The sequence below is a fragment of the Myodes glareolus genome, chromosome 23 (assembly GCF_982192425.1).
Source record: "Myodes glareolus chromosome 23, mMyoGla1.1, whole genome shotgun sequence".
In the NCBI taxonomy this organism is placed as follows: domain Eukaryota; kingdom Metazoa; phylum Chordata; class Mammalia; order Rodentia; family Cricetidae; genus Myodes; species Myodes glareolus.
Genome location: NC_142048.1, coordinates 7,442,016 through 7,467,369, shown reverse-complemented (window position 1 = coordinate 7,467,369; position 25,354 = coordinate 7,442,016). Strand labels below are relative to the sequence as shown.

General features: G+C 40.1%; 1 protein-coding gene across 5 annotated transcripts in view; it reads right to left on the bottom strand.

The window, feature by feature from the left end:
* Window positions 1-25,354, bottom strand: part of Psd3 (pleckstrin and Sec7 domain containing 3) — a 536,277-nt gene that overhangs the window by 218,383 nt on the left and 292,540 nt on the right. The gene's annotated exons all lie outside the window — the stretch shown is intronic.

Here is a 25,354-nt window from a genome sequence, read left to right as displayed (position 1 = left end):
CAAACACTTCAGTACGAAATGTATATTTTAACATCCCATTTAAATAACTGTGAATATACTTCATATAGATAACATGAGAATAAGAAAAAATAATTTCTTAGATGTCAGTTATAATATAAAGCATATTCCAATATGCTTTTGTACTCATAGAGTAAATTCAACCCTATACTTCTCTTTTCTATCCCAAACCTGTAAGTGGATCTTTTATCCATGTGTGATTTTCAGCTGCTATGTTTTGTTTTTTATAAAGTATTTATAAACATGTCTCATACCACAATATTAGAAAAATCCCTTGTAAAAAGTTGCGACATTCCTCAGAAATGTAGTCAAGTACCAGGAAACTGCTAAAATTCCCGTGGAAGATGGCTTTCCAAAATTGTTTCAGTATTTCATTTTTAATATTTTATTTATTTACTCATTTATTTTTGAGTCATGGTTTTATCATGCAGTCTTGGCTGGCCAGGAACATACTATAGGACACTGGACTCCAACTCAGAGAGAGCCTCCTGTCTCAGTATCCCAAGTGCTGGGGTTAAAGTTAAGGCATGTGCCACCAACCCTGAATGAATTTTGATTACCAAAATGTTAGCTGTTAATAAAAATTTTAATTTAACAACTACCAGACATTTGTTGATTGTTTCCCTTAAATAGCAACTCCTCCTCAGCACCTGATCTGCAGGAACCTGAAGCTGCTCTAAGGGAACCTGAGAGTGGAGAGCAGAGGCTATGACGTCCGATTGCCTTTGACATCCGCCTACATGAAAACTCGGTTCCCTGTGCATGTCAGCTTCCTTGTTCCCAGGAGACACCACAGGGCAGGTTCAGAGCACAGAACGGAGGAGGAGCAAACCCACTGAAACTATTCTTACCATCAAGTCGAATTAGAAACCACTGTCAACAGCAACAATGAGTTAAACAGAAATGGACCTGTAGACAGACCTACAGAAACAAGGACTTATGGTAGAGTCCTTCACTTTCCAACAGAAAATACCTGCCAACAACAACAAGCTGCTTGCTTATGATGAACTCGTCATGAAAATGAATATAATGTTTCAATGATTTTCTTCCAAACCTACGTAGAAAGTTAAAACTGCCAATCATTGTGTGAAAACTTTATATTAACTATAACACATCTATATAAATAATTTCATAGAAATTTCATATTAAGGGAAATTCAGTTTTTATCACATCAGTAATTGAATGTAAAATATCCCAAGAATAATGTTAGTTAAAACCATATAATACACACACACATATAAACAAACACATATATGTACACACATCTATGTATTCAAATATATATGTGTATGTATACACATGCACACACATACACAAACACACGCACTTACACTTCCCTCCTGGAGTTGTGGTCCCTCAAGTGTTCCTGTCTCTCCCTACATAACAGCTATAATGTAGTACAAACAAATGCCAAAGAAAGGCTTTCCTTGGCCTGCACACCACTGGTTACTGTTAATTCCTCACATGCTCGGGCCTTATTAATCACTTCATGCAAGCACGGGAGTCTAATAACTTGATATAATCAACTGATTTTATTCAAATGTAACTATAAATTTGAAAAAAACATTGCTAACAAAAATCCTAGTTATTTTTCTCACAGTCCTCATACAGTGTATCTGCTTCTTCCTTCTAGCTTCATGCCCAACCTAGCTAACTTCACTCCATCTTCCTGAGGCCGGGCGGGAGTGGGGAAAGACACAAGAAAGATGTGACTGTAAAAATCTATGTACATCAGTCTTTTCTGGGTCTTCTTTCAACACAACGAATATATAACTCTCAGTAAAAGGAGAAAATGGAGATAACACAAGGATAAAGACCTTCATTCCAAGGCATCTTCAATCTGTCCTTTCCCCACAGTTTATGAGATTACATGAACCACACGGAAATGTTCCTTTACAATCAGAAGTCATGACAATATGATGACAACACTGCTCACCAGCAATAACGCACACACGATGTCACGCCCATGACAACTAATCCCATACTTCGCATATGTCAGGGCCATACTTCTTACTGAAGCTCCTTCTCCTTCCCTTCTCCACCCTAACTCCAGTTCTGCCCAACTACCCAGCCTTCCAAGAATTTGGCCCCTGTGATGTCATGTTACTATGACCTCACATTCCAGCCCTGTTTACTGCTGGGGTTTCTGTGATGTTTTTACAGCCCCAATAAAAACAGGAGGCAGAACACAGGGGCCACTGTGCATGAAGAAAAAAGAATGAAGCAGCCCTGCCTTGTTCATACGTGATAAAGCCGACTGGAGGAGCACTCAAGAGAGACACCACCCCATTCTTTCCCCCTAGATGTCTGTCTCCCTTCACAGTGCCCTTTAGTGCCATGACTATTAGACACTTCCAGGGGTGAGATGTCTGTCTCCCTCTTGTAGATTTTAGCTCCATTCCCTGCTTGTCTTGGCAACCTTTTAAAAGTAAGATTTCTACCAATTACTTCAGTGTCCCCACCCCTGTATTCTAGGAAATGCTCATGTGGAGCCTTTAGTTCCCACAGCCAAGTAACCATGGCAACTGTCAACAATCCAGATCATATCATGGAGTCCAATCACTATGCCTTCCCAGAACCTTTTCATCTTAACAGGCTGCTTGATTTTCCAAATAAATGTAATAAAATGCCCAAGTGTCTAACTTTCAGATAATTACAAAATAGTGCTTTATGTACACATCTTTAACAAATATTGCAAGAATATATTTATACTAATTTTTTAAAAAAAATCACTGTTTATCTTAAACTCGAGATTAACTAGGCATTCTATATTATGTCTGACAATCTTAATTTTTTTTAAAAAAAAAAAGCTTGTTCAAAACTTAAAGAGTTGTAATAATAGTGTTCCTACCATTGGTTTCACAATGATACCTTCTGAACATGTTTTGACTTCCTTCTGTGACTTACTTCACATTTCTGGATTTTTCTGTAGTTTGATGAAGACTGACAGCTGCCAATAATGAACAGAGTCTTCTCTAATGCCCTCTGTATACAAACGGTAAACTTTCCCACGTGTCTCTTCTAGCGATCCGACCACCACTAGAAATGTAACAATATGTGTACTTGACAAAACTCTTACTCAAGACAAAAATTCTTATCCCAGGGCATGATACACAAGGCCCAACACAAGCAGACAATAACTTCTCTTTTTGAGTTATAATCTACCTTATTTGGGAACCTTGAATCAACATGGAGTATTCCCTCAAGCTTCATGTTTATTTTTTACTTGTATTTTGTTTACTGAAATATTCTAAGTACCTGAACAATTACCTGAACCATTACCTGAACCATCATCAGGAACTATTACCTGAACCATTATCAGGAACTTGATAAACATTTGTTAAATCAGTGAGGACATGTATATTATAAGATGGTTAGCCGTAGCAACTGATTAGCACACAACATGAAGAACTGGGTTCTAGAGTCCCGTTGCCTATGCCCAGCTCCTCCCCCAAGCTTTCCTTTCTGCCTGTTTTCTAAGACTCTTGGATGAACAGCCTACAGGCTACACTTAGCTGAGTGGCTGGCAATCAGTGAATGCTGAACCAGTAGTAGATGATATCAGGTGACTAGCATTACTAGAGGTGAGTGTGAGGATGGAGGTGCATGGCAGTTATTGTTTATATTTCTTTGAGAACTATATTCTGTACTGTCTCTGTATGTCTGGGAAGCAAAGTCCATAACCAACCGTGGCCAACAGGATACCATTTTCTTTCTCAGAGGCATATTATGGTTCATGATTTTGCATATACTTCACAATACCTTTAAAATTCATGTTGACTAACTTTACTTCCTACCAAGAAGATTGATTTTGAGTCTTGGTTTCAGGGTTCTGTGTCAGTCTAGTCTATGGACCTGAAGATGTCAAAGAGGTCCTATCACAGCTGAAGTCATAGCTAGCCACTGTTTAAGAGTTCTTTAGACTTGCCTTTCCTAGACAATGTATCTAAGGCAATGTGTCTGTCAGTTAGTCATAATGGATTAGAAAGTGTAAGCCACATGTCAATGGTGGTAACAAACTTTAGACGATAATGGGGGAAACTATGAGGTGAATTGCCCCAGACATTGCACCCTTCTATTGAGTCATGTCAACCGAGTCTTGTGATGTGAATACAAAGTGGAGCTGACAGCAGTAGCTAGTGAGAGAGTCAGGAGTTGTGGAAAGCAGTGTCACCAAAGAGTCACATTCCATGTAGGGGAAGGATGCAGCAAGTGGAAAGACAGCAGCATCCTTCTTAGAAGGCTCTTACTTCTCTGTAGGATGACAGAGAGTTTGCAAAGCTTGGCAAGGGGCTGTGGGCATGAAGAGAGGGTAAAGGGAACAATGCAGAAACGGTATTTATGTATGGTGCCTGGAATATTTCAGTAAACAAAACACAGCTAAAGAATAAACACAGGCAAATGAATCATATATACTTGAAGACAATATTTGCTCTAGTAATAAAAGAACCAAAAGATAACAGGAATTCGAATTTAGATTACAGGTAGACAGATCTATTCATATAGAAAGTGGTCACTGGAAGCCTATTTGAAAGGGTGACATTTGCTCTTTACCAAAAATGAAAAGGATTCTAGACAGAAAAAAAAAATATTTTAAAGTCTAGAGCACAGAGCATTATGAGAACATGCTAGACCAGTGTAGCTCCATCAGAATAAATGAAGGAGAAGGTTAAGGAATCAGTAAGGCTTAAGGGAGTACTCCATAGATGCAAATTTTTCAGTTCACAAAACCTCAATATATAACCTTTTTGTTACACTCTAAGCTCAAAATAAGAAAAAAATCTTAACAGTATTTTCAGAAAAATAGTGTACTAACATTAAGTGAAATTATAGCTATTTGAAAAGTACATTCAACTTGAAATATATTTATTACTAATTGTGTATACCTGTTGACAACTATATAACGTCTCAAAACTTGGATCAAAGGGAATATAGTTAGATGTTTTCTCAGTACTAGGATTCTACCACATCAGCTGGCGAAAATACAGTCATCAAGCTATGCCACCAAAAGAAACATAGCACAATCTACCGTGCAAGGCAGGAGCTGCAGTTCTTGCCGTTCAACAACAGTAATTGACGCAACGACCCGAGACACTTGAGAGCTCTTAGATGATCATGTATGACATATGGCTAGGCATACAGTGAGCTATACCACTTTGGTTACACTAAGAACATACTATAAAACGAATCTCCTGACAATGAATATATTTTAAAAATTGCTTTCAAGCTATGTATTTTGTTTGGAGTTTTGGTAGGATCCCTCTAGCTTGTATTATGAAAGTAGATGTTGGAGACTGCAGACCACCAGACCCTGAATGTCCTGTAAAAAACTTGTTTTCCTCCACTCTGAGCAACCTGTAGCTGCTCTGAGCACGAGACCCTGATGGCAGGGGAGTGGGTTCTGATGGATCTGCAGCTGAAAGATCCTGAGAGCTGGGGCGTGGCCAGAGCCCTATATAAGCTGCCCCTGAGCACAATAAATAGGGCATTCCTGTTCCAAGGATGACCCGTGTCAGTGTTTCACTGTCTCTGTGTGTGTATGTTTAAATCTCCAGGCCCTTGCCGGAGACTCGCCGACCGTCTTGTAGTGCAGGCACCGCACTACAGGCGTGGTACCATAGTACGCATAGCACAGGCAGATGGTCCAGAGAGTAAAACCACATAGGGGTCAACATATGAAAACCTGAACTGAGGGTTTGCACAAAAAACCCTGCTCTGAAATGTTGAGAAGGTAAAATGAGGTACGCAATGAGCATTAAGGTGTATGGGGCCATTCTGAGAGAGGGAAAAAGACCAATTTTTACTCAAAAGCTATTGGATATATGAGGTCACTAACAAAAACAGTGAGTTCACAAAAGGAATTAGAGGGCCCACGTAAAGTTCATACCTAACAAAGAAACAAGGCAGAAAGAGGAAAGCGGATCCATGAACTGGATAGCTTTCACACCTGTGGAAACTCAGCAGCGTCCCAGCAGACACCCAGTATCGGAGGACACAATAACCTGGAGAAAGCTGTAGCATTCAGTATGACAAGGATGCCTGAAATGTGCCCACACGGTACAGCCAGCGATGCTGCCGTCTGAACAAAGTTCTATTACAGCAGAAGGACCCCCTCCTGCCTCCTTCTCTTCATTCTTATGAATATTCTTAATGATCAGTTGGCCAGAAAAGTAACAATTACTAATCCAGAGGTGCTTTTGAAAACAAATACCAAAGAACAGTGGTATAGTCAAAATCATCCACTGATAACCAAGCTGGGGTTATTGTCAATGATGTCCATTATCTCACGCTGTCCCATTATGAAATGGAAATAACCACCAACTTGACAGGGTGTTGTAATGATTAAGTGAAAAGATCCATGCAGCAGTGTCTGGTCAGCTACCAGCATCAGGTCCGTCTTCATCACGACTACCTGCCCCTACCACTTTCAACATCAAGTTTACTGTGTATTTATTTTGATGATAGTATTTTACATCAGACACTATGGGAACATTGATTGGCATCCAGTAGGAATTAGCGATTAACTTTATAAAGACAATTGTCCTGAAATAATCACATTTTCTATATCTATACAGTATACATTTTCCTAAAAGAGGCACCATAGTTTAAAACATGAGAGGACACCCTAATTATTGAAGACCCTGGCAGAGACTTCTCTGGGCAGTACAGAAGCAAAAAGTCTTCCTTTACCATGATGCTTTCAATTACTGTCTCCCCTCTCCAGGAGGCCCTAGAAACCGTATTTTACCGGGTCCTACACTCAGTATTCCACAAGAGGGCACCAGTATGCGCATCAGTGAGCCTCAGACTGATTTGTAACAGTTGAAAACTTTATCCTGATAGGCACTGATACTTCTTTATGAAAAAACTCAGTGATTCAGGTGTTCACTTTTCTGCATTTGGGCTTTTGAGTTTGTTGTTGTTCGTTTTGAGGCAGAGTTCGTGAATTCTTGATCCTCTGGCTCCACCTCTCGTGCACTGAGAGAACCAGCGCGCATAATTAGGCCAGGCTCCTTGTTCTCCTAAGCTGCAGAGTTGTACCAACTCTCAGATGAGAACGCAGTATCTGTAATATTATCCACTTTAACGAAAACAACAACACGGCAATGTGAAATGAATAATTTTAAAAGACTCATTATCACATGTCTCACAATCAAATATAAAAACATTGTATGGTCATTATTTTCACAGGAGTTTCTTTGTTCAAGTTGAGGTCAGTGAACCCCAAATCCAACAGGCTAGGAAAGAAGCATAGCATGTGGAATAAGACTCATCGTTCTAAAATACTCAGAGGATAGCACTGGACAGCCTTCTGTCCATGTTAAGTTCAGATGAATAAGTCAATATTGTGTACTGGTCTCAGAGGCTATATAGCAGAAGGGATGAGAGGGCTGCTTGAGAGGATCTAGGATTGGCCAGTGAAGAAGCATAAAAATTTTGCTACAAAATTGGCAGTAGATACTACAAAAAGTAGACAATATTTACATGGGTAATGGCGACAATTTAAAAGTTACATATTACTTATTAAACAATGGTCCTATCACAGAGCTGGTATATCTGTGTCAATCCTCGCTACTTCCTGCTTGGCATACAACTAAAAGCTGGATCTATGCCTTTCAGGACAACCTTTCTCTTGAATTGCAAGCAGGAACCACAATGTGAGATGTGTCCCCTCCCCATTCAAGTTGTGGTTTTGGTTTTGTATATTTGTGTGTATATATGTATGTGTGGACATTTGCTCATGTGCATGCATTTGAAACTCAAAAAACAACCACTAATGTCACTGCTCTGGAAGTAGCAACAGCTGCTAATAGACATTTGACTATAATTGTTGTTGGATTAATCTAACCTATATATTTTGAAAATGCTTTGATTTCAAAATTTAAGACTAAAGATATGCTATTTTGGAGAAGAGGTTTTGCTTTTGTTTCCAGAGGAAATGAGAGGCTGTGGACTCATTCTTGGTTAAGAAAAGTAAGGTTTAATCAAGGAAGACATCCTGAAAACTACAATAGGAACAGATGGCCCAGATGATTCAAAGCACTTCTGTTTCAGTTTCCTCTGAGTTCTACATCCAGAGCAGCCTCAAGACTGCTGCTGAGATGACCCAGTCTCACAGAATACTCCAGTCTGGACTTGACCATAAACCTAAATTTTCTTTGGGTTCCCATAAGATTATCAGTACTCCCAATCAGCAGGAAGTAGCCTAGAAAACTATGCCCAAATTCCCAAGAAAGGAATTATAGATGCTTGTCATTGTTTAGTGTGTTGGTTACAAGTAGTTATGAATAATGGTCAGGAAAAAACGCTAAACAAAGGAGAACAGATTCAGGATCTTGTTTTGAAAAGAAAAAAGGGGGAACTATTGTGGGGAAATGATTTTGTATACTGTAAAGTTTTGTCACTTGTACTGGTTTAATAAAACACTGATTGGCCAGTAGCCAGGCAGGATGTAGAGGTAGGGTGATCAGACTAAGAGAATTCTGAGAAGAGAAAAAGCAGAGACACAGTCACCAGCCAGACACATAGGAAGCAAGATGCAAATACCTCATTGATAAAAGGTACCAAGTCACATGGCTAAAGGTAGACAAGAATTATGGGTCCATTTAAATTGTAAGAGCTAGTTAATAATAAGCCTGATCAAATACAACAAACAGTTTATAATTAATATATGCCTCTGTGTGTTCCTTTGGAACTGAACAGCTGCAGAACTGGGCAGGATAGAAACTTATGTCTACAACTGTCTATTGTTATATTAGACAGGCTCTCTCAATGACCTAGAATTCCTCAAGTAAACTAGGTTAGCTGGATAGCGAGTCTCAGGGACGGATGCATCTGTCTTTACCCCCCACCACTGAGATTATAAGAGAACCTGGGTCAACAGATCTTTAAAATCGCACACAAAGAAAGAACAACAATGCCATTCCTATCTGTCTATTGTAGCACTATCCAGAGCAGAAGTGACAAGGTCAGAATCTAACGACAAAATCAGCCTTCCCAAGAGGTAGGCACACTCTCAACAAACTCGTTAGCATTTTAATTTTCAAGACATGGAAAATACGATCAGGATAAAAGGGAGAAAATTTAAAAGCCTGGGGAACTAGTAAAGAATATGTGTTAGAAGCTGGGCAAACCAGTGTGCACCCCAGGGTATCCCCCAGAACCAGTTCTCAAGGTTTCCTGTAAAGGGAGGAGAGTGGCCAGGAGAACCAGGTATGCTACCAAATGTAGAAGAAAACAAAAGCAAAAATTCTCCCGACATTTCTCCCATGCAACCTTGTGGAGAATTTAGGCAAAAGTAGTTCCTGCATCCAGTAACACTGTACACATTTCATCAACTCCTGTACATGGTCTGTCTTATCACACTCCAGTCTTTGACTTTAGAATGGTTTCCATGCAGCATGCAGTACAAAGCCTGTCAGAAAAGCAACCAACAGATGTCCATTCCTGTGTCAAAGGAAAGTTACACTGCTGATTTTTCTTGATCTAGTTGATATTTATGTCTTTAAAAAATCATGCTATGAGTTGGTAGTAAGACAAAAGTATTAAATATGCCAAAAGCATCAAACCCAAACAACTAAAATAATTTTTATTTGCATGTAAAAATACCTCAGGCTACGAACTACTAATAGAATTTTCAAATCTCACAAAGCATTTTACCATAGTTAGCTAGTAACATATTTCTGTCCAGTGGAACTGATATATTTCCCATTTCAGTAGCAGAAATATTGTATATTTTTAGAATGTTCTGCCTATTTTTTACTAATATGCAGTGTCCTTAAAATTCTCTACCACCTAATTTTTAAAAAGATTGTATTGTTTATTTATTGATAAATCCTAATAATCAAATAATGATGGTATAAGGTTCTTTGCTATCAGTTCTCTCTATTTGGGGCAGTATATGTTAGTTTGGTCTTTATTTTTTACATGTAATTCTAGAGGTCTGTATAAGTTTCAAAGACCACCATTCAAAGTGTTAGAGAAATTCACCCAAATCGGTCAATACCTTTTAAAGTATTCCTTTCCAGCACAGTGAAATGAGGGTATTTTAAACATTGCTATCAGCTTTAGAGCACAGCCAATACACTAGAGATGATTAGTATTAAAATCTGACATCTATTTTTCTCTAAAGGACGGTCATATGAAATTCGTAAGTGGGAAACTACCGACTGTCTCCGTTTTCCCTCCTAAATGCCTCTAGGTAGACAAGAGCCATTCTGAAATTCCTATCTGCTGCAGGAAGCTGAAAACCAGAGAGAAACCCAGCACCAGCATGCATTTGGTGACTTTCAGAGGACACACATTTCAGCACACAATACATTTTAACCCTATTTACCTTAACTCTTGCCAAAAATGAAAAAAAAAAATGTACCAGATGATCAACTTCAGATTATGTCAGCTCTGTAAGCAAAGATATATCAATCCCCTTGACCTTCCTTCCCTGGGTCCTGACACTACTTATCCTAGCAAATCTGTGCACTTGACAGGGACCTCCAGTTATTCAAATCCATGGAAAGTTTATGTAAGAAATATCACTCTAGGGATATTATAAGGTATATTATAAAGACATTATGAAGAAAGAAACAAACAAAGGGAGAACAAAAGAGAGCAAAAACTAATTATTTCAACAGACAGAAAAACACCCAAGAGGCAAGGCACACTTACCATCCGGGTCTTGCACCTGGAGGACACAATCCTTCCCTCTGGGCTAGAAGCAAATATTACTCACTGCTGTGTAATTCTTAAAATTCATTTTTAAATATCTCCTTCAACATGGACAGTTCCCAGACACTGTCTTGCTTTGACATTCTAAACTGCTATAGCAGGAAGGAGGACTGATAAAATAACCCTCAGAATCCTATAAATCAGTTCTCACAAGCCCTACAAAAGCAACTTTACCACAGCCACTGAAAAAAGTAGAGGTCAGGTGGCAATAATAGCCAAGGTGTGAGTTCTCTGCTCCGTCATCCCCAAAGGTGTCAGAAGTTCTGTCCTACTAGGAATCAGGCTGGTGCAGGAGATCCTAAATTCCACAATGGGCTACAATGTCCTGTCACCAGACCCAAGTCACCCAAAGGATGACGCCTCTGCACCTTGTCACAATGCTGTCACATGCTAGTCACTTCATAGCAACCAAAATCCTTCCAGAAGTAGCCCCCAATTAAATGCTGCCAAAGTTTGGGAGACAGTTCATAGTAATGAGCAAATGAGGCACCTGCTCTGTATTCACCTCAATTACTGACCTTTTATATTAAGCACACATTTATATAATATCATACACACAAATACACAGGGCCATGTTTATAAATGTTTACTGAAAACCTTTCAAAAGTACTACAAATGTAATGAAAGAAAACAATAAGCCAGACCCTGAGTAGTTAAGTGCTTTCTCTGAAACACCGAGCTCCTGAGGTGCACAGCTGGAACAGATTCAAACCTGTCTAGATCCTAGAGCACTGTGCACAGTCAACAATTCATTACACAATTCTAGATAAAACGAAAAAAAAAAACAAAGTGTCTGGACAAGAGGAAAAATTATGAATTGACAAATTGTAACTCCATTTTTGGCTTCACTTTCCTCATACAAAAATAATAGAATACCATCTGCCTTAAATAGTTAATAGGAGAATTAAAGATGTTTGCCCCGGAGAGGTACTCTTGCGAAAATATTTTTAAACATTTTAATGGCTTCTGCTTCTTAGAATTCTTAATTTTTACAAACTAGAAATAAGAATAAAAGTTCTCCACAACTCCCCTAAGTAGAGTCAAAGGCCAGCAATCAACTTAAGGAACATATTTCACTCCTTATAGTAAATGCTACAAATACATGTAGTGTTTGGAGTAGTAATAAAAAATTCTAGAAACCAAGATGGCTTGTTTAATGTGGGCCTACAATGCAGAGATCTAAAAGAACGGAGACTAAACCCCTGATAAGAGCATCAGCACCACACAGTTCTACAGCCCAGTGGCAGGAAACACAGCCCACAATTATACGCTAACCAAGTCTCTAGACAAGAAAACTACAATAGTATTCAGACACACAAACACATTTTTAACTCAGCAGTAACTCTCAAACACTGGCTTATGGATCCCCTTTGTGACATCTACTCACCTTCTTCCTTACTGCAATGTTTTTTTGTTGTGGGTGACAAACTCACTCTGGCATTAGAATTACTTGGGGATTGTTATGCAGTCAACCTACCCAGCCCCATCCCAGACCTAAAGGTCGAAAGTCAGTGAATTATTGGCATTTCAAAGCATACAGTATGTTTGGAAATGCAAGTTGGCCTCAGTATAGAGTTCTACATGGCTCGTAACTTTTATTGTATGTGAGAGTTCTCTGGGACACTGGCCAAGAAAATGCAGATTATGGGCATCATCTGTAAATAATAAAAAGTCATAGGCGCAACCTAGGTTGTGATCCATATGGAGAAGAAGTAACTGATGTAGGATTCCCTCTGTATGCTGTGATTACCATTAATGAATAAAGAAAACTGGCTTGGCCTGATAGGGTAGAACAGAGCTAGGTGGGGAAAACTAAACTGAATGCTGGAAAGGGGAGGAGTCAGGGAGAAGCCATGGAGCAGCCAGAAACAGACATGCTGAAACCTTGCCAGTAGGCCACAAGCTTCATGGTAAAATATAAAATAATGAAGATGAGTTAATTCTAGATGTAAGAGCTAGCTAGCAATACACTTAAGCAATTGGCTAGGCAGTGATTTAAACAATATAGTTTCTGTGTGATTATTTTGGGTCTGAGCAGCTGGAACGAGCAAACAGCCTCCTTACAATAGGTAACTGAAAAGTCCATGTCTACTGATGCAGACATCCACATTCTAACCACATTGCCTCTTTTTGTTTTATTTTGTTTTGGTCTTTCTGGGTTTTATTTGTTTGTTTGTTTAACAGTTTTCTTGTTTTGTTTTTCAAGCCAGGGTTTCTCTGTGTAGCCAGAACTAGCTCTGTAGACCAGGCTGGCCTCAAACTCACAGAGATCTGCCTGCCTCTACCTCCCAAAGTGCTAGGATTAAAGACATGCACCACCATGGCTACCACTCACACTGTCTCTTGTTACAGGATAAAACTGTAACAGTCAGGGAAGGATATAGGAAGTTAGGAAAGTATCCTGTACAACAGTAAATACTAACTCAAGCGGCCCTTGGAAATTATTAATTTATATTTTGAACATTATTACTTTAAAATATAGTTTTTGACAGAAAGACTGAGAAACATCTGTGAAGACCTGGTTCTTTCCCTAGTCTCCATGAGCAACTGATTTCTGACTCTAAAAATACTAGAGAAATCAGGGCATCCAACACAACCTTGCATCAGGCGACTGAGAAACACGTCATTTGGTCAGATGCTCAAGTCTCTTTGCATTTCCTCTCCATACAGGAAGAGGCACTCTGCTGTCTAGTTTTCTGCTTGACCACAGGATTCCTGGATACAATGGCAATACTTCTGTTAGTGTTTCTATAAAGGGGCATCGAGAAGAGACTAGCATTTGATTTGGGGAACATGTACCCTGTCCATGTAGATAGCATCATTCAATCTCTGTGGGCCTAAATGGAACAAAAATGCTGAAGAAAGGGTAATCCAATGTCTATCTGGTCACGCGAACTGCAGAACTCCACCTTCCTCTTTTCTTGAAAAGGAACACCTACCTGCTCACAAATGGAACTTGGATGAAGTCTACACTACCAGCTCCCTGCTCTCCAGCTTTCAAAAAACCCTTTCCTGGGTCTATAACTTGCAAGTGATTGATCAAGGAACTTTTCAGTCTCCATAATCATAAAAGCAATTGTAACAAATCCCATGCTTGCATACTGGATGGATGTGCACACAGACAGAAGATGGCAAACAGAAAATCTCCCATTGGTGGGGTTTCTCCGTCATACACAGATATGCTACACTCTTCACATGAACTGGGCCAGTTCTTAGGTCTAAATGGAATTATATCAGCAGCAATTTCTGTTCTAACTTCAAAGCCCAATTTGTTATATTGTTCTTTAAATGCCAGAATGTGATGTTAGCATATATTCTCTTAAATGTAAAGGAACTGTCTCCTAAAGATCCTTAGAAACTTTCTCTTAGAAGAATAAAGAGAAATGTCACCACTAATGAGAGAATGTCATATAGCATACAGTGATTTCAGCAACATATATGACATGAAGGTTGAAGAATACACGTCAACTTTGATAACTGTGGTGATAAGTTTTTCTGAAAATCTCTTGACCCTAAAGTCTGGGCTCTGACCAGATCTTACAGCCAGATTAAGACATCTTAAAACACTTAAGACTATGTATTTAACCTGCTTGTGTACTTGGCCCATTTAAGTTAAACCTGTCTGTAAGACAACAATGGAACCAAATGTACCATGCTGTGGATTTCTCATGCAATCAGCATTACAGCATCAGCTAAGCACATAACTTACATCATTCCTACTCTTCCTTGCCTCTGACACAATGTATTTTCATATGCTATCATAATAACTTGCTGAAACCAGACAGCCTGTTGATGGCAACTTAAATAAAATAAATATGTAATAAATGTTGGAAGCAGTATGTGTAGCTAGGTTGATGACATGAGATTTTGAAAGCTATTCTGAGCCAGTTAAGGCTTTTTCCTGTATAACTCTCAACAATTTCTATAAACAAATTCCTTGCTCCTTTACCACACCATATTTTCTTTGCTGTTTAATTAATACAAAAAGAAGCCCTTGATTAGGCACAGGCACTGACACAGATCAGAGAGGCATCAGCGACAGATCGGGCATGCATGTGTATGAATACACACCCACATATACACATCAGATAGAATACAGGCAGGCCAGTATCCACAAACTACAGAAAGAAACACAGGAACAGAAGTAGAGAATTCCGATTTGGGCTTGCTCTTTGTCAAACCGATCCAAAGGGAAGCTTCTGTCTTTATGGCACAATGTAACGTGGATGCATTTTCATGCCCACTCTGAGGTTATCTTTAATGCATTAACAGATGCACATAACCCTAGCAAAGGCCATCTGGAAAGTTTCTGAAGGTTTTTTTAATGTTTAAAAAACTAATTATAGACATACTCACTCAGGATTAACTTCCATTTTGTACTTGGAACACTGAGACACAGCTACAGCCAGAGGCAGTGTGCTATCTTTCAAATGTACTCTAAGTTCTGAGTTTTCGGGTGTTGCAATGTGATTATCAGTTCATATCAAAGTGGTGTGAAGAGTAACATGGCTTTAGCATGGTGCTGTCAACGTTTAATGTCACAGTTAAGACAAGAGGCTGGAGAGGAAGATCTGGCTGCCTAGGAAACCACAAAGCTCCCCTCTGACATCAGCTGCTGAACATTCACATCTCGTGCTAGACATGACATGAATAAAGAGCAAAACATGGCTCCTAACATCAAGGATTCCGTGTTCTAAGGCTCTAAGACACGCTAAGACAGTAGAGAAGTCAGTGCCTCCGCTGAAGAGGCTATGCTATGCACAGTCCTGAACCTAAAGGGGTGTTTACCGGGTGGACAAATGAGAGATTCCCTGAGCACAGAGACTAGCACAGTCACATGACTTGTACTAGGTTTCAGAGTGCAGAAAAGTCCGTAAAGCATAGCTGTGGAATGCTCAGAAAGGGGAATTGGGGGGAAAATCTCTTAAGTAAATAAGAAAATGATCAGCTCTAAGGGAGAAGTGGGTGGTTCATAGAAAATGCTAGGATTAAATGAGTCATAATAATTTACCAAGTGCTTTCAACAGTACTTAGCAGTTAAGTTCCATGAAAACGTCTGTTAAGAGGGTGAGACTAAGATGGGGATCCACGCTCGAGCAGACGATGCCAGCATCCAGGTAACAGGTGACAGGCAAACAGACTCCATACAAGGCAATGAGTACAGAACTAAGAGAAAAGAAGTAAAGCTGGTAGGATTTCACAGAAAGCTAAATGTGAAAAACCTAAGAAAAGGGAGAAACAGAGTTGGACTTCAAGACGCCTGATAGGGACAACTGAGTGAGTCAATCAGGACTCTAATCTGGCCCTGAACCAAGGTAAATATAAGCCAGCCTGTTGAGGAAGGAAGCAGACAATGCACTGACTTTATGATACGAAAATCTAGTGTTCCACATACTTAAATCACTCGGTTCTCATTAACCCCTTATAAAAGTTATAATCATTTTACAAAAACAGACTCAGAGGAGTTAATGAGATATTCCCTGGATTGCATGATTAAAAGTTGCAAGCAACAAAATGACAGGTCAAGTCCTCTGACTCCAAGGCACAGGCTCTCATTTCCTCTGAGCAGACTTGCCAGAGGGCACAGACCAACGTCATCTGGCCTTCTGCTTCTTTCCAGTCTTACTGTAGAAAACAGCCCAAAATCTATAACTTTCTTCATTGTCAGACAGTTCCCAGGTAATTTTTTTTTTCTGTTGAAGGATTCGTGGCATCTCTTATTAGTAACAAGAAATTCCCCAAATATTTAATATTAAAAGTATACTCCATTTATAAGTTACAGCAATAATGAAGAAGCTATATTCAAGCTTTGATAGTGGATGTCACCTTTAATTTATGATTTAAAAACAGTTACCTTGAAACATATTTTTACTACGAAAGGCAAAGCACCTAAACATTAAACTAGCAGATCTCCTACACTACAGAAAAACTAAAAATTTATTAAAAATACAAAAATAATCAAGATTTGAGGTTAAAATGCACCCCAAGAATCTTCAGACATTACAACAAAGCTTTATTCTTCTTTTCTATAAAGCTACTCTCCTTCCTGAGCTCCAGGGATACAAGGGTTAACCCTCCTTTTCTTTAAAACTATGAACTTCCCAGCGTCACAGTTCCTTTAGCACTGCTTCAAACTTGGTGCCCTTAGATTTGCTCATCCAGCTGTTCCAACTCTGACCTCCAAGCCCATTCCACTTTTCTTGTCTGCGATGCAGTCTAGCTCATGCTAAGGTTTCTGTAGCCTCCAGGGTCCTCCCGAATGCCAGTGTGAAGTCACCCAATGCTCTGCTAGCTTGACTTTACAACCCCATAGCACTTCTGTTTTGCCTCTAATAGGGCACTTTTTTTACCATGTGCTGAAATAATTACATATGTGATGTGGATTAGAAGATTTTTCAAAATGTAAGAGAAATTTTTATTAAAATTTTGTAAACGCAATGTTTAAAGGCTACATTATCACAGAGCCCAATGTGGAAAAAAAATCGCAACTATTTCCTCCCTCCTGAGAGAGAGCTCTGAAAATGCCAGATCTATTGAATGGACGCACTTCTACATTCCATGGGCTTCTCAGGCTCCAGGGACCTTGTTGTTTTAGATTGAGTTAAGTGCTAACGTTTAGGTTTTTGTTGGTACTCCCATTATCAACCCTCAGTGGTCCATACTGAAAACAGATCCACTGTGGGTGGACTGTGCCTTGCACAAGCTTTATACAGTAAAGCTCCTGCTACCTCCCTGAATGACAAAGAACCGGTTACAATGGGAGCAGTTTAAAGGGTTAGCAGAAGGAATAATCATCTGTTATCTGAAGCAGGGAAGGAAATATTTAGTACCATGATACATCTTAGCATCATATGATCAATCTGTTTCATTTGTTGACTTTCAGGTCAACTTTTTCCTAGAAAGCCTAAGAGAAACTGTTTAACAGATCAGCGTCTCAGTCTGGTCACCTGTCAGACTGGGCGAAAGAAGTCCTAACCGCCTGTGTCTACAGCAGTGCAGCTGCCTGGCTCTAACGCTGAGCAGCTGTGTGCTCTCAGTGTGGCCACTCAACAGTTTGCTGGCCTCATTCAAAGAGTGAAAGGACTAAATCCGGAGTCCTGGGGAAGCGTGGCTCTCTCTGCACCTCGGCAGCCTCACCCCTGCTAACTTACTGCTCACATAGGAAATCCACTAAGACTGGAGTCCTGGGGAAGCGTGGCTCTCTCTGCACCTCGGCAGCCTCAGCCCTGCTAACTTACTGCTCACATAGGAAATCCACCAAGACTGGAGTCCTGGGGAAGCGTGGCTCTCTTCTCACCCTTGGCAGCCTCAGCCCTGCTAACTTTACTGCTCACATAGGAAATCCACAAAGAATTGCCACCACGCAATCACCACACATTTGCTTTTAATTCTCCAAGCTGAATACCATAATATGGAAAATATCAGGTTTCCTCAGAGACACTGTACAAATAAATGAAATACAGAAAATAACCAAAACTTGAATTATTCTTCCTAGTCTTATCCATCTCTGAATTCATAGTTTATAAAACAACAAACATATACTGTAAAAACAAATATATAAAGGTAAATTCACCAAGACTTTGAGATTTTATAGTGTTTATTTATTTCTGCAAAGATATTAAAAACCTGCTACTATTCAGGCTCACAAAAGCAAACTTTCCTGCCCCGTGCCAACAAAGTAACACCGAGTGCTGCAGTGGATATTCCCGGGTTGTTTCCTCTGGCTGCCTTTCCTCCACAGGCTTTTAACTATTCTCTTTATTATAGGTGGGGTTCTTGAACTTTGCAGGCCAGCCTGCCACTTTGGAAGCTGTAAAAGCTCAGTGGATCCATTACTGCAACCCTGAGGAGCAAGGAAATTAAAGGATAAAGACATAAAGTATAGGGTTATATTTTCTTCATGCCCAAGGTTACAGAGTTCATCTATGTATGAAACTGCATATCAAAATCCTCAAAATTATACTCAGTTCCAGTAAACACAGAACACAGTAGCTCGCTGTCCCTTCAGGTCTATGCTGGTTCAGATCTGGGAAAGACTAGGAGACTTCAGGTGCTGGCATCCACTGTCCCTTCTAACTCATTCAGCTTCTCCTCCTGCTTCTGCTAAACAAATGACCCTCTGCGGTCATTCAAGTTGGTTAACAAGCCAGGCACTATTCCCATTCCCTTCATAGCCATGAATTTAGGAAATATGTACTGAGTGGATATTTATCTACCAGATGCAATAGCCAAGGCAGACACACCCTCTGTCATTGTGGTTTGAGGTAATCTAATTTTTCAGTAATAAAATACCACTGTGTATATGTATGTGTGCACTTCTTATTTTTGCAGATGAAAACGTATGGGTGTTTATCTGTGCATGTGCACGTAGATGCCAGAGATCAACCCTGAGTGTTCTTCCACACATGTCAATCATTATTCTCTTGAGACATCATCTTTCCCAGTAGCCTGGAACTCAACACACAAGCTAGGTTGGCCGATCAGTGACCCACTTGTCTCCTGACTCCCAAGTTCTGGGACTGCAAGTTCATCCTACCATGTCCTGCTCTACAAACAAAACATTTTAAAAAACAAACAAAGAAAGAAAAAAATACAGTTCTGGGACTTGAACCATGGTCCTAGTGCTCAGAAGAGCCTTACCATCCGAGGTATTTCTACAGTCCCAAGGGAAGTGACTCTAAAGAGCTTCATTGTTTTCTTTTTCTTGAAATACAGGAAACCCTACACCCAGGCAGCTTGGAACTCACGACCTCAGAGCACTCCTCTCCCTGTAGCTTGTCAGCGCTGGCGTTACAGTCATCAGCCAGTTTAACTATTATAATAACGCTAGTCTGAAGAAAATAAAGGAGGCATTGGGACCACGAAGTAAGACACATAAATTGTTGTAAGCAAGCTGGCTTTCCTAAAGAAAGTGCCACTAAAGTTGACATTAAAAAACAAAATGCTAAAGTCAGGGATAACTTGGCAAAAGAACAAGATGTATCTGAAAGAGCAAAAATTCACTCCAGCTAAAGATTATGGAAGGGAGGTGACAGTGCTTGGCTGGGGGTTGGGAGAAGACACTGAGAGCAGAGTTAAGCAGCTGCAGCATTACAAAGGCTCCTGCTGAGGTCACCATCACAATACTTCTCTATCCACTAGACTGCTTCTATCTCTTGACTATTGTCAGCAGTGCAGCAAGGAGCATAGATGAACAAGTATCTCTGAGGACCTACACCCATGCAAATACCAGAAGCACTGAACTTCTAGATTTGAAAACAGAAAACACAAAGACGGAAGAGAAATGGGTGTGGACAACTTAGAGGGGAGGGAGAGAGGTTGACCAACACCCACACAAACACTCTATAGACAAACTGACAGATGATAAAGGTAGATATATGAAACTCTCAAATAAAAAAAAACTAAATTACCATGAAACCGAAAATACTTTCTATTCCATTTCTCAATTTACCATAACAATAATTCAGTATTAGTTATCAGAGAAAAAAAAAGATACCATGCTGCATTAGTCTTACGGTTACGGGAAGAATAGCAGGAACATTTTAGGGAAGATGCTTTGACTGGAAAGCGTTACTAAAAGTGAAATGTGCAAGTTTCTAGACAAGCTCAAGCTGTTCAGTTAGCGATGTCTCCGAAGCTGAGCATACCTATATTTCCTTCCATGCTATCAAAGCACTGTGCTCACTCAGACATACTAATTATACCAACAAAACCCACCAGCATAAGACCGGGGCTACTTGCCACAAAAATTATTCTTCTCATTCCAAAAGACACAGCATAGTAAATTCCGGGGGGGGGGGGGGGGGTGGGGGTGAAGAGCAAACAAAGTGAGAAGTCTTTGCAGACGCTACAGCTGTTTAGACATCCATCTCAGAAGAGCGGCTGTTGCCAAAGAGGGGTGGAAAGGTGGAAGAGGCTGAGCTACTGGACGGCTGCTACAAGGAAACACTGTCTTCTGGGCACAGCAGGGCAGCTTACAGTGGTTGCGAGAGCATGTCAAAAACCTGTGCAAGACCAAGCAGACCATACAACAAGGAGAGAGGAGCTGGCAACACAATCCCACCCCACCCCAAGCCATGGAGTGTTAGCAATTGTTAGCTGCTGGGAGAGAGATAGACAGTTTCCACAAGAGCGTAGCACCTAGTAACTCAACCAGTCTCCAGGAGAAGCCCACACAGCCAAAAATACTTAGGCAACACAAATTGTTCTTGAAGGATTAAAAAAAAAATACATAGTGTGTAGGCAGGGAAGCGGGTGAATTTGGAGAAAGTTGAGAGGTGGAATGAGAGTGATCCAAACACGTCCTATGATGCTTTCAAAGAAAAGTTACATAAAATTCTCAGACTAATTTTAAAAAATATTATATGAAATTTTCAAAGAATCAGTGACAAATACATATTTTTAAATGTGAAGCTGGTATAATGTAATGGTCAGTTATAAAATAAAAATTAAAAGCGCGTTAGCAAACTAAGAAGTACAAATTAGAAAAAAAATGATTGAAAAGAAACTCACCAAGAATAAAGCTGGCAAAATAGCTGGGAACAGAAACACTACAGAATTAAACTAAGGAAGGCTACCTAATGCTACGGAGAGGCATGAACTACCTATAAATATATAAACAAACACTGTGAAAGTTCATTTTGGCTCTCAACTTGAATCACTCGAATTTAAAAGTTGAATGATTTAAAACTGATGATTTGAAAATGGAATCGACTGAGGGATGCCTGGAAAACTAGAGAGGCGAAGCAGGCTTCTGTGTCCTGCAGACTGGAACCTGAAGAAGGGGCCTCAGAAGGAAGGAGGCAGGAGGCATGGCCTCGCAGGCATACTTGACTCCCCTACAACAGGATGTGGGCTTGGCTTTGCTTGACTCTCACTGCTACTGCTGTCACTTGTAGACAGCAGACTCTGGATTGTTCATGGTTGAGCCTGGCACTCACCAGCGGCTCTCAGGGTCTCAAGTCTTGGGTTTCAAGCTGAGGCTACAGCCCTGTCTCCCATTTTTAAGCTTCCAGTTTCTTTTTCTTTCTTCTTTCTTTTTTCCTTCCTTTCTTTCTTCTTTAAGAAGCTGTGGGTTTCTAATTCAGTGTACTCATGAATTCAAATTTTCTTTTTCTTTTCTTTTTTTTAACAAACAACCTTTTCTCATTTTACATACCAATCCCAGTTCCCTCCCTGCTCCTACTCCCAATCCTCCCACCTTCCACCCACCCCACCCCCCATCCACTTCTCAGAGATGGGTAAGGCTTCCCATGGGGATTCAACAAAGTCTGGCCCATCACTTTGTGGCAGAACCAAGGCCCTCCCACCTATATCTAGGCTGAACATGGTATCTCACCTTAGAGACTGGCTCCAACATGCCAGTTCAAGGACTAGTGATAAATCATGGTCCCACTGCCAGGGACCACACAGAATGTCCCAGGCACACAACTGTCACCCACATTCAGAGGGCCTAGTTTGGGCCTATGCAGGTTTCCCTGCTGGCAGTCTGGAGTTGGTGAGCTCCTACTGGCTCAGGTCAGCTGTTTCAGTGGGATTGCCCATTAAGGTCTTGACCCCTTTGCTCATATTATTGCTCCTCTCTCTCTTCGAAGGACTGGGCTCAGGGAGCTCGGCCCCAGTATTTTGCTGTAGATCTCTGTATCTGCTTCCGACAGTAGCAGGATGAAGGTTCTATGATGACAATTAAGGTAGTAGTCCTCAATCTGATTGCAGGGAAAAGCCAGTTCAGGCACCCTCTCCACTATTGCTTAGGGTCTTAGCTGGGGTCATCCTTGGATTCCTGCTTCCAGTTTCTTAAGAAAGGCTATTCCCTGACTCTTCAATTCCCAGATTGCCTTTTTGATTTTTGTGTCTATCAAATGTATGTTATGTGTCTACCAAATGTATGTATGTCTATCTGATATATGTTAGTCTAATGATGTATGTTTGTATTCATCTAATGATGTATATGTCTAATGATGTATGTATGTATGTATCAAATATGTGTGTTTTGTGTCTATCAAATGTATGTATGTCTATCTGATGTACGTTAGTCTAATAAATCACCCTAAATAATTACAAACACATACAGAAAAACACACACATACATACATGGGGGGGGGGGTGAAGAAGAAAGGAGAAGGGGAAAAGGAGAGAGAGGGAGAGATTACTTATACTATTGATTCTTATTGCTTTGATAAATTCTAACTAATGCAAAGAGTATGCTCCTGGAATAAATATTTGATTCTGCCCGTGTCTCTCTAAAACATAACACAATTCGAGGGGAACATACAAAATAAACCTAGAGATCCAGAAAGATGGCTTCAGAACTGTTTGCCAGCAAGCCTGTGAACCTGAGCTTTATCCCTGGGACCCATACGATGGGAGAAGAGAAACCTCTTCACGGCATCCTCTGACCATGACATGAGTGCTGTGACACAGGTCCTCACAGACACACACAGAAGTATATACACAGGTCCTCACAGACAAACACAGAAGTATACACACAGGTCCTCACAGACACACACAGAAGTATACACACAGGTCCTCACACACACACAGAAGTACACACACAGGTCCTCACAGACACACACAGACGTATACACACAGGTCCTCACACACACACAGAAGTATACACACAGGTCCTCACAGACACACACAGAAATACACACACAGGTCCTCACAGACACACACAGAAATATACACACAGGTCCTCACACACACAGAGAAATATACACACAGATGCACACAACAAAACAAACAAATGTTTTAAAGAAGATTAACATAAATGAATATAAGAAAATACAATGAATGTTTAAATATTTTCACAGAGATGTTCCTGACTTTATACTCACAGAAATATTGATTTAATTATATAAGCAATATCGCCAAGAAAAGTTAAGATGATAAGTGGAGAAAAACCCACACAACAAGACAACTTTCATATACAAAAATAAACAAAATAAGTAAATGTACAAGAAACTGTCCTGTATATTCTAATCTCTGTGTCTTGGCTAAAGAAGTTGCTTTAGCCCTAGGTTCCCATAATGATTTGAGCTGTCCAGAAAGGAATACAATAACTGATAAAAACAATCAAGTAGATTGTTCTCAGTCCTACATATCTAGGACATAGATATTCAAGACACTTAGAATACGACAATACCATACTAACAGATCATGTGAACTAGAACAGAGTTAAACAAAAGACACACAAATGTCAGGTGGAATAAAGTCACATAAGGGCAAAGATGCAGTGAGAAAAGGGAGGAACACAGCAAGCAATGAGAAGCAGAGAACAACACACCTTCTAGTTCACTCGGCAGGAGGCCCGACCATCTTGCCAATCTCCAAGGATAGAAACCTGGCATGCATAATATTCAAAAAGTAAAACTAGTACAAGTAAGTTTCAGCCCACTGCAAATAAATGTACACAAGCAATAAAAAAGAAAAACAGATAAGAACTAGACATGTGAAAAACCATCAGTATTAAATAAATGCAAGTTAAGCATTCATAAAGCTTTTCCCCCAGAACTGGCAACTATTAGACAGCTAGCTAAGGTACTATGACGCACAAGAAGGAATACAGGCATCCTGAGACTGCAGGACTGTAAAGGCAGAAATGCACACATTGGTCTTGTTTTATAACTTTAAAATGTGCTTACTCTAAGAACCTGCACAACACTTGCAGGTCCTTCACAAAAACCAAGATAAGCAAGAAGGATCCGAAGTGAGGGTGCTTCCCGCCACGCTGAGACCTGAGCTTGATGCCCAGTAACCATATGGTGGAAAGAAAAATCCTGACTCCTGTTAGTTGTCCTCTGATCTCAGCAGGTGAGTCATCACACACACACACTTCTCTCTCTCCCTCTCTCTCTCTCATGCGCATGCACACACATACACACACACACACACACACACACACACACACACTAAAAAGAAAAAATAACTAATGTGAAACATCATAAATATAATCTATAAAAATTACATAAGGATATCTATTGCAGTGCTACACCTGCAAAACAAAAGTAACAAATGTCTATCAATGATTCTCAAACACCATCACGTTTACAAATTTACCTGCCCTGTAGCCTGACTTTCTAAAAACATTACGTCAGCCCCTGGTTCTGCTTGGCCTACTTTTCTAATGATTATTCACTAAGCTCTACTATGTCCTAGGAACTGCTCCAGGTGCTAGGGATCCAGCAGGGATCACAACAACCAAAATGTTCACCCTCATGGTGCTTACATTTCAGAAGATAGACAAGTGATAAGTAAAACATGTTGCATGTTAGTGGAACAGGTAAGAATTTTTTTTTTAAAAAAAAAAAGCTAGTTGGGAGAATGTGAGGGCTTTGGGTGGTGGAGAAATCTTTACAAAATAAGACTTGGGGAACAGGCCATGGGATATCGGAGGAGGAAGATCGAAGAAGGAAAGAACCCCAGGGTCACAGAGAGAAGAGGCAGAAGCTCTCTAAACGTGTCTGATGTAGATAAGAGGCCAATGCAGCACAAAGAGAACAAGGGTGGGAAGACTGTTGTGAGCTCAGAAGCACACTGGTCATGGAGAACCTTGGAGGTCATGGCAAGCACTCGAGATTTTGCTCCAAATGAGAGGTGAGCAAGTAAATTA